The 14745-nt window shown below is 42.4% G+C and overlaps 1 pseudogene; it reads right to left on the bottom strand.

Moving 5' to 3' along the window:
* LOC106564586 (uncharacterized) overlaps positions 1-14038 on the bottom strand; it is a 34165-nt pseudogene extending 20127 nt beyond the window's left edge.
* Positions 14039-14745: the final 707 nt, after the last annotated feature.

Below are 14745 nucleotides of genomic sequence, written 5' to 3'. Positions count from 1 at the left end.
TGTGTGTGTGTGTGTGTGTGTGTGTGTGTGTGTGTGTGTGTGTGTGTGTGTGTGTGTGTGTGTGTGTGTGTGTGTGTGTGTGTGTGTGTGTGTGTGTGTGTGTGTAATAACCCAGGATGACTCACATTTTTTTCTCACAACAATAAACGTGCTGCTGCTCCAGTTTCAACTGTTCTGTCTGCAGCTATGTTACCCTGACCTGTTCACCGGTCGTGCTACATTTATGAACATTTCAACATCTTGGCCATGTTCTGTTATAATCTCCACCCGGCACAGCCAGAAGAGGACTGGCCACCCCTCATAGCCTGGTTCCTCTCTAGGTTTCTTCCTAGGTTTTGGCCTTTCTAGGGAGTTTTTCCTAGCCACCGTGCTTCTACACCTGCATTACTTGCTGTTTGGGGTTTTAGGCTGGGTTTCTGTACAGCACTTTGAGATATCAGCTGATGTAAGAAGGGCTACATAAATAGATTTGATTTGATTTGATTAAACAGAAGTCCCCTTGTTGACAATATTTGCTCATACACCTGAGCAGGGATCAGTGGTCACTCAGGTGAGGCGGAGGCGTACTGATGATGTCAGAGCAGCAGCCAAACGAGATTAACCTGAACTAGCAGTAGAGCCTCAGATCCTCACAGATTCTCCTGAACTAGCAGTAGAGCCTCAGATCCACACAGATTAACCTGAACTAGCAGTAGAGCCTCAGATCAACACAGATTCTCCTGAACCTGAACTAGCAGTAGAGCCTCAGATCCACACAGATTCTCCTGAACTAGCAGTAGAGCCACAGATCCACACAGATTCTCCTGAACTAGCAGTAGAGCCACAGATCCACACAGATTAACCTGAACTAGCAGTAGAGCCTCAGATCCACACAGATTCTCCTGAACTAGCAGTAGAGCCACAGATCCACACAGATTAACCTGAACTAGCAGTAGAGCCTCAGATCCACACAGATTCTCCTGAACTAGCAGTAGAGCCTCAGATCCACACAGATTCTCCTGAACTAGCAGTAGAGCCACAGATCCACACAGAATGCAGACAAGGGAATCTGCTACGCAGCTAGATTGTACGGTGCCTTCAGAAAGTATTCAGACCCCTTGATATTTTGTTACGTTCATCCTTATTCTAAAATTGATTAAATTGTTTTTCCCCCTCATCAATCTACACACAATACTCCACAATGACAAAGAAAAAACAGGTTTTTAGAATTTTTGCCTAATTTAAAAAGATTTACAAAATTAAATATTTCATTTACATAAGTATTCAGATCCTTTACTCAGTATTTTGTTGAAGCATCTTTGTCAGTGATTACAGCATTGATTATTCTTGGGTATGACACTACAAGCTTGGCACACCTGTATTTGGGGAGTTTCTCCCATTTTTCTCTGCAGATCCTCTCAAGCTCTGTCAAGTTGGATGGGGAGCGTTGCTGCACAGCTATTTGCAAGTCGCTCCAGAGATGTTTGATCGGGTTCAAGTCCGGGCTCTGGCTGGGCCACTCAAGGACATTCAGAGACTTGTCCCAAATACACTCCTGCATTGTTTTGGCTGTGTGCTTAGGGTCGTTGTCCTGTTGGAAGGTGAACCTTGACCCAAGTCTGTGGACCTGAGCGCTCTGGAGCAGGTTTCATCAAGGATCTCTCTGTACTTTGCTCAGTTCATCTTTGCCTCGATCCTGACTAGTTTCCCAGTCCCTGCCGCTGAAAAAAATCCTCACAGCACGATGCTGCCACCACCATGCTTCACCGTAGGGATTGTGCCAGGTTTCCTGCAGACTTGACGCTTGGCATTCAGGCCAAGGAGTTCAATCTTGGTTTCATCAGACCAGAGAATCTTGTTTCTCATGGTCTGAGAGTCATTAGGTGCCTTTTGGCAAACTCCAAGAGGGCTGTCATGTGCCTTTTATTGAAGAGTGGCTTCTGTCTGGCCACTCTACCATAAAGGCCTGATTGGTGGAGTGCTTCAGAGATGGTTGTCCTTCTGGAAGGTTTTCCCATCTCCACAGAGGAACTGTAGAGCTCTGTCAGAGTGACCATTGGGTTCTTGGTCACCTCCCTGACCAAGGCCCTTCTCCCACGATTGCTCAGTTTTGCCGAGCGGCCAGCTCTAGGAAGAGTCTTTGTGGTTCCAAACTTCTTTCATTTAACAATGATGGAGGCCACTGTGTTCTTGGGGACCTTCAATGCTGCAGAAATGTTTTGGTACCCTTCCCCAGATCTGTGCCGTTTCGGAGTTCTAAGGATAATTCCTTCGACCTCATGGATTGGTTTTTCTATTTGTAGAGGTTCTAACAGTAGAACAGGAATGAATCCACAAGCCTGCCACATAGAGCTAGAGCTCATAGATTCTGTTATTATATTATATTTCACTCCAGAGGGTTATTCTATCTGTTCTATTAGACAGAAGTAGACAGGATAAATATACCCCTTCTCCCAAGACAATAACAGTCAAATAAACGTATTACATTTAAGTTGAGAATATTGCTAAATAAGATATTGGAGTATTTCAAATAAGGCATTGTGATGGATGTTATTGTTGAATATTCTCGAGCCTACATTAGAAGAAAAGGCTCACGTGTCAAGAGCCATGTCTATGTGGTGTCTCTGAAAGGTGCACAACCAACCATAATAGTTCCTACACTATTTCCTAATTACAAAAGCATTAACACGAAGTTGTACGTCTTGTAACATTGTCTGACCCTTGCTAGAAGAGCACTTATCGGCCCTCTCTTGAACGCAGCTCTCTCCAACCCATCGTTCCTACACCATTGTCTAATTCGAAATGCATTAAGGAGAGGTTGTAAAAGTGTGTACGTCTGACCCTCAGAAGACGAGCTCTTATCGGCCCTCTCTTGAACGCAGCTCTCTCAGCTTCGCCTGACTGCAAGCCAGTCTGGTATTGATTTCTTATTGGTTGATTTGTTTAACCACCCAGAGACAGTTGTTATTGCCTTGTGAGGGAGTAAATTCTGCCTTAACTGCTGCTTGCTGCTTTGATTGGGCATTTTACTGTTTACAAAACCTGCATTTATTGGTTTGTGAGTACAGAGGTACATTTCAATGCAGGCACTGTAGCTAAAAATAGTCCAGTTTTGAACAAAGTGACTGTATGAGGATATTGAAGTATTTATCTCAGTTCACCCAAAACTAACGTCTTGCGTAATTGGTCAGCTGCTCGACTGGGTCCAGAAATGTTAAGAGAAGAGATTAAGAGATGCTAGAATGAGGAGCAGAACCTGAACAAGAAGCTTCACCCTCTCTCTTTGAAAGTTACAGGCAAGTCCCCTACCCTTCTGAAATTCGAAAGGTGCATAACACCTGCGAAATCGTAATTTGTCCAAATAACCAGTGATGAAAAACACAGAACTACTGCTACTCGTTAGCTATCGGTGGCCATAGTATAAAGACAGATCTATGGTACCATGTATGTTTACGTGGTCTGTCCACCAGAGATTATTGACAGATTGTTATTGTTCACGGTTGTGATGCTTTCACAAACAAGTATGAAATAACTGTAGTAATTGTTGATTTAATATGTAAACATATTTTCATGTAATAACACAAAGCTAAATAAAATACAGTCATGACAAATCGGTCAGCTGTAGCAAATCCATTTCCTTTTTACCTCTGCTTTGAATTTGATCTGCAATACTTTAAATAAATATTTAATCCAACATATTCCTCCATTGACATGCTCCATTACTTCAAATAGCCTCCTTCCAAGACGTGTGTGTGTGTGTGTGTGTGTGTGTGTGTGTGTGTGTGTGTGTGTGTGTGTGTGTGTGTGTGTGTGTGTGTGTGTGTGTGTGTATTTTCATCAAGGACCCCATGTCCCCTGGTCGTTCCTGTGAGGAGACAGGCAGTGGAGATGGGTGAGTTGGGGGTGGAGACAGACAGTTAGCCAGCCAGGCAGAGGGAGAGGAGGGAGGCAGCGGGAGGTATACAAGGGGCTTTGGTGTGGCCGTGTGGTGACAGGCCGTCTGTGTGTGGTGGGGGAGGTGAGCGAGTAGACACACACACGTTGGGAAACGTCACAAACACACACACACAGACGTTGGGTAACAGCACACCAAGGGAATCTCTGTCAGTAGTGCTGGAGATGTGTGTCAGCCCTGACCTTAGAGGATGACCACACAGATTAACAGACCAGGGCTGGACATGTTGTTGCAGTGTGTGTGTGTGTGTGTGTGTGTGTGTGTGTGTGTGTGTGTGTGTGTGTGTGTGTGTGTGTGTGTGTGTGTGTGTGTGTGTGTGTGTGTGTGTGTGTGTGTGTGTGTGTGTGTGTGTGTGTGTGTGTGTGTGTGTGTGTGTGTGTGTGTGTGTGTGTGTGTGTGTGTGTGTGTGTGTGTGTGTGTGTGTTATACATGTCACCCACTGTGCAAGGATGGAGAAGGGTTGAATAATGTTTATATCATGGAAGACCCAGATGCAGAGAGTGTCGAAGTAACAAAAGTTTATTACTAGAACAGGGGGCAGGCAAAATGACAGGTCAGGGGCAAGCAGAGGTCAGTAATCCAGATCAGAGTCCAAAAGGTACAGAACAGCAGGCAGTCTCAGGGTCAGGGCAGGCAGAGGTCAATAATCCAGTGTGGTGTGACAAGGTACAGAAATGCAGGCAAACAGAGAATACAGGTATAAATACACTGGGGATAATGGGGAAGATAAGCAGACACCATGAGGGGGTTGGAGACAAGCACAAAGACAGGTGAAACAGATCAGGGTGTGACAGTTTATTTGTTTTTTGTTATGATTGTCTGCATATTACCCTGCCCTGTCCATCTAGATAGTAACATACAGTATTATGTCTGAATACGTAGATTGACAACAGGCTTAGCTGTTGGCTGTTACAATGATGTCTGATGTCAGCAAGTACTAAAGCATGTTTATTTTCCCACTTCTGACCTAAACTTGTGGTACATCTTTAGAATTGATTTTCCCAAAGCAACAAATTAGCTAACCTTTACAATGATGTTGACTTCTGTCCCTCAGCCTGAGAGAGGGAGATGTATTAAAAACACCACTGAGTTCATACGTGGAGTCCTGCTTATCTTCACTATGAGTCCTCCTCCTCTTCCTCATAATCCTCCTCAGTGTCCCCCTCCTCATCCTCCTCATCCTCCTCCTGTGTCCCCATTCCTCCTCCTCCTCAGTGTCCTCATCTGTTTCCTCCTCTTCCTCATCCGTGTCCCCATCCACAACCTCCTCCTCCTCATCGTCCTCCTCAGTGTCCCCATCCGCTTCCTCCTCTTCCTCATAATCCTCATTATCTTCCTCCTCCTCCTCTTCCTGCACCTCTTCTTCCTCATAATCCTCCTCCTCCTCTCCCTCCACCCCCTTTTCCACTTCTTCCTCGTCCTCAGTGTCCTCTTCATCCTCTTCCTCCTCTTCTTCCTCATCAGTGTCCTCACTTTGTAAGGTTGGTTCTGTTTTTGATTTGATAATGTCTAAAACAGTAATGCGGTTTGGGTCCCAGACACAGTTCTCTTCTAAACCACTCTTCACCATGCCACAGTCAGGAGGAACCCAGGCTGAGTCGTAACCTTCGTCATGCCACGTCTTCTGCAAAGGGTGGCCTTGGCGGTCAATTTTTTTCACCTTGCCCACATTGACTTTAACTTTGATGACAACCTTCAGGTGTTCAGTGAGGTCCAGGGGGGTATCTACTAGCCTTCTCCAGGTCCCGGCTTAGATACACACCCTGCCCCAACATGCCACGGTTGGACGGACAAAAACCTTTAGCCATGATTTTCTGTGCAGCCCACCAAGATGTGCCGTGGTACATGATGTAGGTTCTGCCATTCCGGGGGCCTGACAGACCCATTCTTCGTGCCCCAGCAGAAGTAGTGAAGCAATCTCCTCCCCACATGGACATATCCTCCCCAATTTTAAGGTATTCCCTCCCTGACCACAAATAAGTGTGTCAATGCACAATACTGCAGAACTGGACGAGTAAGAAAGGGGGAAATTAGTCCGACTAGGTAAATATATATATATATATATATATATATATGAAAGGAAATAAACTACGTTTTACCTACAGAATATCAAAACAGAGTATAAAACAGCTGCAATTTGAAAAGTTTAAGTTGGATAAAATACTCACCAAAAAACGTCCAAGTTATATGGTTATATATTAGTTAGTTCACCTGACTGATCGGTGTTGATCTCTAAAGGGAGGTACAGGTAAAAGTGATTCACCAGACAGATTACTTTACATCAAAGAAAGTTGTTACCGGTAAAAGGAATATAAATAGAAGCTGTCTTCCTTTCGTTGATCAGAGCAGGTCTCCTAAATTAAGAAGGGGCAGGCTTAGTTATTTTTACACCTCCCCCCTTCTCCCTCGCTCTCAAACGGTTGCCTTGTATTTGCACTCAGCACCCGGCTAACCCTTCACTGGCTGTATCTGCTTACTGGAAAGGCTGGCTTTATGAACTTGCTTTGAGTGGATTTTGCTAACCAATAAACTTATCAAATGAATTTGTCTTGTATCCAGAAGTTTTTGCAATATATTTTTTTTACAGGATTATTCAAACTGGAGGTAAGGTTTTCATCTAAAAACCTTCTCATACACTACAGCCAGCCAGGAATGGGTTTCTAATGGTCATTTAAAATGATACTCTTTATAATACAATCAGTGGAGAGCAGGTAGGGGAGGACCATCCTCCTCAGTGAATTTCAGAAAATTGTGAAACATTTAAAAAGTTATATATTTTAGATAAAACTATACTAAATATATTAACATGTCACCAAATAATTTATTAAAACACACTGTTTTGCAATGGAGGTCCACAGTAGACTCAACAGCACTCTGTTGGCTGGCACAATGGTGTACCATAAAAAATTAAAGAGAAGAGAGAGAGAGAGAGAGAGATATATTTTTTTCTTCACTTTCACTATTACTTACACTACTGGTCAAAAGTTTTAGAACATCTAGTCATTCAAGAGTTTGTCTATATTTTTACTATTTTCTACATTGTAGAATAATAGTGAAGACATATAACACATGGAATCATGTAGTAACCAGAAAAGTGTTAAACAAATAAAACTATATTTTATATTTGAGATTCTTCAAATAGCCACATTTTGCCTTGATGACAGCTTTGCACACTCTTGGCCTTCTCTCAACCAGCTTCATGAGGGAGTCACCTGGAATGCATTTCAATTAACAGGTGTGCCTTCTTAAAAGTTCATTTGTGGAATTTCTTTCCTTCTTAATGTGTTTGATCCAATCAGTTGTGTCGTGACAAGGTAGGGGGGTATACAGAAGATAGCCCTATTTGGTAAAAGACCAAGTCCATATTATGGCAAGAACAGCTCAAATGTGCTAAGAGAAATAACAGTCCATCATTACTTTAAGACATGAAGGTCAGCCAATACAGAACATTTCAAGAACTTTGAACGTTTCTTCAAGTGCAGTCGCAAAAACTAACTAACGCTATGATGAAACTGGCTCTCATGAGGACCGGCACTGGAACGGAATACACAGAGTTACCTCTGCTGCAGAGGATAAGTTTATAAGAATTACCAGCCTCAGAAATTGTTGCCCAAATAAATGCTTCACGGAGTTCAAGTAACCGACACATCTCAACATCAACTGTTCAGAGGAGACTGTGTGCATCAGGCCTTCATGGTCAAATTGTTGCAAAGAAACCACTACTAAAGGACACCAACAAGAATAAGAGACTTGCTTGGGCCAAGAAACACGAACAATGGACATTAGACCGGTGGAAATCTGTCCTTTGGTTTGGAGTCCAAATTGGAGATTCTTTGTGAGATGTGGTGTGGGTGAACGGATGATCTCTGTATGTGTATTTCCCACCATAAAGCATGGAGAATGAGGTTTTATGATGTGAGGGTGCTTTGCTGGTGACACTGTCTGTGATTTATTTTGTAATTCAAGGCACACTTAACCAGCATGGCTACCACAGAATTCTGCAGCAATACGCCATCCCTTCTGGTTTGGGCTTAGTGGGACTATCATTTGTTTTCAACAGGACAATGCCCCAACACACCTCCAGGCTGTTTAAGGGCTATTTGGCCAAGAATTAGAGTGATGGAGTGCTGCATCATATGACCTGGTCTCCACAATCCCCCGACCTCAACCAAATTGAGATGGTTTGGGATGAGTCGGACCGCAGAGTGAAGGAAAAGTAGTCAACAAGTGCTCAGTATATGTGGGAACTCCTTCAAGACCGTTGAAAAAGCATTCCAGGTGACGCTGATTGAGAGAATGCCCAGAGTGCTCAAAGCTGTCATCAACACAAAGGGTGGCTATTTGAAGAGTCTCAAATATAAAATATATTTTGATTTGTTTAACACTTTTTTGGTTACTACATGATTCCATATGTGTCATTTCATTGTTTTGATGTCTTCACTATTATTCTATGATGTAGAAAATAGTAAAAATAAAGATATATAAAAATAAAAAATGTAATGAATAGGTGTTCTAAAACTTTTGACCGGTAGTGTACTTAGCTAGCAAATGCAGTTAGCTAGTTTAGCCTACTTAATAAACACCTGTCTCAAACAGTGGGATGCTATGTTAGCTAGCTGGCTATGGCTATCCAACACAATACTGGAACTCGTCCAAGACAAGGTACATTTTTGGTTTAACTAATTTCTTGCCACTGGGGCCTGCCGGTGTAACTGCTAAATTGCTTACTGTCTGTACACACAGTACTGCATGATTGTAGCGGGTTTACTTTAGCTAATATGGTGACAACGATGTAGGTAGCGTTATGATATGATTATGTTATGGTTCTGTATGGTTTCATCTGGTCACATACAGCTGATGTGTTGTGCATTGAAGTCCACATGCGGAGGGAAAAGGTGAGAGGAGGAGAGCATGTAGATACGAGAAGGAATACAATGTGGCTGCTATGAAACTGAAATGTGTTTACGTGTTATCAGATGTGAATTCATTACGCCAATTCTGTTGAAAAACATTTCTTAAACAGAAGCAAACAGAATGAAACGGGGACATCATACCTGAATTTGTCAAATAGAAACTCTCGTTTGCAACTGTTGGACTAATCATTACATCCTAAATGTCACGGATTCCCCTGGTACTGCTGCTCATTCCATGCACCAGTTCTGGAGGTCTACGTCACCGGCCTCTATGCGTCACTGAACTGTCTCATTACGCACACATGATTCCAATTCCCCTGACTAGTAATTGTATATATGTGCCTTCTGTTCACCATTGTCTTGGTCAGTTATTGTTCCCATGTCCGTTGATCTTGTGAGTACCTGTGCTTTGTTGTTTCAGCTTTCGTGCTGCGCGTATTGTGTACTCGTTATTACGGGTCTCGTCCCATGTATTATTGTATTTTTGGGTGGAGTATTAAAACCCCCTATTACATATTCCTGTGCCTGTCTCCAATCATTTATACAACGTGACACTAGATCAGCTAGATGCAAGCAAGAGTAGTGAGCAAGGCGGTATTGAATGTGTCACTTTCTGTCCATTTGTCAATGTGTGTCACCTAAAAAATGTATGTCAACCTGTGTACACCTACTATGAAAATGTTCATTCATAGGCTAGGTTGTAGCAACCTCATGGTGGAAATAGGGAAAATTTGAGTATCATGTAGTATCCTGAACCATCTCGATGTTACATTGAACTGGGTGAATGGAATATGAATGACAGTCATCCAATATGCTGTAATAGAAATAAGGCCATGCTCATGAAAAAAATAATAATTGTCCTCCCTCATCTTCATGGCACAGACCGCCACTGGTGTCAATAGATTTTTATCAACATCATAATATTGGAATTCCAAAACATTAAACTTGATCAAGTTTGATTGAGATTCTTTGGTTAAAATACTTACAGATATGGAGTTGTCTAACTGATGTCTAACAGGATGCAGGTACAGGTAAGAATGTAACGATGGGCATTTTGTGCTGTTAATATGAATATATGTAGACTTAAGTTTTGTTTCCAATCATACAGGATGTCACGTCTTAGTAATGAAGGATGTTATGACAGGGGTGTTTTATTTGGAGAACAACACCTAGACACTGTCAATTTACCAGCTCTAACCCAGTAAGCAAAACTACGTTGAAAATACATCTTTTAGACGTCTTTTCCAGACGTTGACGTCAGGTGCATTTTAGGTGCTGAATGAAAGGTGAAAAGACGTCTTGTCCAGACATTAAAAATATATATTTTCCGGATGTCCAAAATATTCCGTAGTCTTGAGAGACTATAAATAAACGTCAATAAGCGTATTACATTTAAGTTGAGTGTATTTGAACGTCACCGTACAGTAAAGGACAGTTTATTACAGTAGAACATACTTTTGTATATATAGTGTATCTGGACACCCCTTCAAATTAGTGGATTCAGTTATTTTAGCCACACCTGTTGCTGACAGGTGTATACAATTGAGCACACAGCCATGCAATTCTCCACAGACAAACATAGGCAGTAGAATGGCTTTACTGAAGAGCTCAGTGACTATCAATGTAGGACCGTCATAGGATGCCACCTTTCCCAGAAGTCAGTTCGTCAAATTTCTGCCCTGCTTGAGCTGCCCCGGTCAACTGTAAGTGCTGTTATTGTGAAGTGGAAATGTCTAGGAGCAACAACAGCTCAGCCACTCAAGCTCACAGAACAGGACCGCCAAGTGCTGATGCGCGTAACATATAAAAATCGTCTGTCCTCGGTTGCAACGCTCACTACCGAGTTCCAAACTGCCTCTGGAAGCAACATCAGCACAAGAACTGTTTGTCAGGAGCTTCATGAAATGGGTTTGCATGGCCGAGCAGCCGCACCCAAGCCTAAGGTCACCATGTGCAATGCCAAGTGTCGGCTGGAGTGGTGTAAAGCTCACTGCCATTGGACTCTGGAGCAGTGTAAAAAGAGGGATGAATCACCCTTCCCCATCTGGCAGTCCAACGGACGAATCTGTGTTTGGCGAATGTCAGGAAAATGCTACCATAGTGCCAAGTGCAAAGTTTGGTGGAGAAGGAATAATGGTCTGAGGCTGTTTTTCATGGTTCTGGCTAGGCCCCTTATTTCCAGTGAAGGGAAGTCTTAACACTGCATCATACAATGACATTCTACATGATTCTGTGCTTCCAACTTTGTGGTAACAATTTGGGGAAGGTCCTTTCCTGTTTCAGCATGACAATGCTCTCGTGCACAAAGCGAGATCCATACAGAAATGGTTTGTTGAGATCAGTGTGGAAGAACTTGACTGGTCTTCACAGAAGCCTGACTTCGACCCCTTCCAACACCTTTGGGATGAATTGGAACGCGAGTGCGAGCCAGGCCTTATTGCCTTACATCAGTGCCCAACCTCACTAATGCTTTTGTGGCTGAATGGAAGCAAGTCCTGGCAGCAATGTTCCAACATCTAGTGGAAAGCCTTCCCAGAAGAGTGGAGGCTGTTATTGCAGCAAAGGAGGGACCAACTTTAAGCTAGAGAAATCCGTTTTTTGCATTGGATGCGTCTCTATGTCGCACTTCCAAATCAGCGGTGAAAGGTGGCAGAGCTAGAACAGTGTTTGTCAGACCATGAGACATCCCGAAAATCGGTCTTCTCACAAAATAATCTATAGCCTCGGAACAGTTTGGCCTACCCTTCTATGGAAAGATGATGCTCTCACGAACACGATGGTGTTCTTCATTTTGCTCTACGACCCCCACAAGTTTCAGGAGACTCGTCTGAAGTCAGTACAGCCGATCTGACAACTTCTGCCTGTAGCATCCGAATCGTTTGGGCTACACACACCCCACTGTGCGAAGGTGAGACTCTCGCGAACATGTACTGTACATGTCGGTTGTTTTGTTCTAGGATGCCCACAAGACTCGTCTGAAAGTCCCCCGGTACAAGTTGAATAAATTGTTCAGTGAAAAAAGAAGGGATTAAATACAGGTAAAAAAATATATATATATTTTTATATTCAGGAAAATATATATATTTCTTATACCTCTCAGATACCTCTTAGATAGTATTTTTGGGACTATCTGTTGTTCCATGAAGTGAATCTGTTATTCAATGCGTTTGTATGGGCTAATAGCAGTAAGGCCAAATAACATTTTTCATCAAAAAATTGGTTTATATTGTTTGGGGGATACTTCAATGGGTCTTAAAATTCCAAATCAAATAGCAAAATTATCCTTGGTGTGACCTTCTTAAAACAATTCCATAGTTTACTAGAACCCGCCCCAAGGCTGTTATATTGATGTCTGATGTCAGGATGTTAATCTCTTTCACTTACCAGACAAGCTTAGCATCAAAAGGTCAACAAGTGCAAATATAACTTTATTCTCCTACACGATTCTGTTATGCAGACTTCTTTAAACCTATATCATGTATGTGATCTGATCAGGAACAAATCTGGTCATAAGCGGTCACGAAAAACTCATGTCCCTAATCATGTCTACTATCATGTCTCGCACCTCTGCCTTAAACCTTAAACCTTAAATAAATTAATAGCTAATGCCGTTAAATAAATAAATACATCTTTAGAAGTTACTTTCCCAAAACAACAAATTAGCCATGGTTTACAATGATGGTGAATTCTGTCCCTCAGCCTGAGGGAGAGTAGACGTTTTAAACACATATAATAGTCTGCTTATCTTCACTATAAATCCTCCTCTTCCTCGTAATCCTCCTCCTCCTTAGTTTCGCCATCCGATTCCTCTTCTTTCTCATCTTCCACATAATCCTGCTACTCCTCTCCGTCTTCCTCAAAATTGAAATTCACTTCCTTCCCCCTCTTCCCCCTCCTCCTGCTCTCCTTCCTCCTCCTCTCCCTTCACCCCCCCCGTTCTCATAATCCACATTTTGTTCCACCGCCTCCTGAATTGGCCACACCGAATTTGAATTAAAGGAAGTACAATTTAATTAAAATGGATCATATATGGCAAAAATAAAAAATATTTATTCTTTGACATTTTTCAATTATAATCAAGCTAACGTGACGGCCCATCCCAACTGGGATTTATGAAAAATCAGAAATGCTTGTTTTTACAGATTATAAAAGTTCAGATTCAGTAGGAAAAAAATACCCTTGAAAGATTTTGTTGCGTGCTAGAAAGGTCTTCTTTGGTTACGCCCATTCAGGAGAGTCTCATTTCATAGAAGTGCATTTTTGTCCACTTTCCCTCTACTCGCCACCTCTCCTTAATTACCTTTGAACTTTTTCAAAAGGAAGCGAGAGAGGACGTGGGAGAAAGGACCCAGGATGAGAGCTAATCTAATTAATACATTTCCATTCTCTTCCTCCCCCTCCTTCTCCTCCTCCTTCTCCTCTCCTTCCACACCTGTTTCCTCATAATCCTCATCCTCCTTTTCTTCCTCATCAGTTTCCTCACTTTATAAGGTGGGTTCCATTTTTGATTAGATAATGTCTAAAACAGTAATGCGGTTTGGGTCCCAGACACAGGTCTCTTCTAAACCACTCTTCACCATGCCACTGTTAGAAGGAACCCAGGCTGAGTCGTAACCATTGTCATGAAATGTCTTCTGCAAAGGGTGGCCTTGGCAGTCTATTCTTTTCACTTTAACTCTGACAACCTTCAGGTGTTCAGTGAGGTCCAGGGGGTATCTACTAGCCTTCTCCAGGTCCCGGCTTAGATACACACCCTGCCCCAACATGCCACGGTTGGATGGATAAAAACCTTTGGTCAGGATTTTACATATAGTTTTCTCAAAGGCGCCGTGGTACATTTTGTAGACCCTGCCATTCCGTAGCCTTGCTAGACAATAAATAAACGTCAATAAACGTATTACATTTAAGTTGATTATATTGCTAAATAAGATATTGGAGTATTTCAAATAAGGCATTATGGTGGATGTTATTGTTGAATATTCTCGAGACTACATTAGAAGAAAAGGCTCACGTGTCAAGAGCCATGTCTATGTGGTGTCTCTGAAAGGTGCACAACCAACCATAATAGTTCCTACACTATTTCCTAATTACAAAAGCATTAACACGAAGTTGTACATCTTATAACATTGACTGACCCTTGCTAGAAGAGCACTTAACGGCCCTCTCTTGAACGCAGCTCTCTCCAACCCATCGTTCCTACACCATTGTCTAATTCGAAATGCATTAAGGAGAGGTTGTAAAAGTGTGTACGTCTGACCCTCAGAAGAAGAGCCCTTATCGGCCCTCTCTTGAATGCAGCTCTCTCAGCTTCGCCTGACTGCAAGCCAGTCTGGTATTGATTTCTCATTGGTTGATTTGTTTAACGACCCAGAGGCGGTTGTTATTACCTTGTGAGGGAGGAAATTCTGCCTTAACTGCTGTTTGCTGCTTCGATTGGGCATTTTACTGTTTACAATACCTGCATTTATTGGTTTGTGAGTACACAGAGGTACATTTCAATGCAGGCACTATAGCTAAAAATAGTCCAGTTTAAAAAAAATGGTAATACTCTACTTGATGGATGGACTGTATGAGGATATTGAAATATTAATCTCGGTTCACCCAAAACTAAAGTCTTGCGTAATTGGTCAGCTGCTCGATTAGGTTCTGGGTCCAGAAATGTTAAAGAAGAGATTAAGAGATGCTAGAATGAGGAGCAGAACCTGAACAAAAAGCTTCACCCTCTCTCTTTGAAAGTTACAGGCAAGTCCCCTACCCTTCTGAAATTCGAAAAGTGCTTAAAACCTGTTGGGGTGTAGGGGGCAGTATTTTCACGGCCGGATGAAAAACATACCCAATTTAAACAGGTTACTACTCTGGCCCAGAAACTAGAATATGCATATTATTTGTAGATTTGGA

This window comes from Salmo salar, chromosome ssa12 (assembly GCF_905237065.1).
Source record: "Salmo salar chromosome ssa12, Ssal_v3.1, whole genome shotgun sequence".
Lineage (NCBI taxonomy): Eukaryota > Metazoa > Chordata > Actinopteri > Salmoniformes > Salmonidae > Salmo > Salmo salar.
The sequence above is the reverse complement of the archived record's forward strand: the minus strand, read 5'-3'. Positions and strand labels throughout refer to the sequence as shown.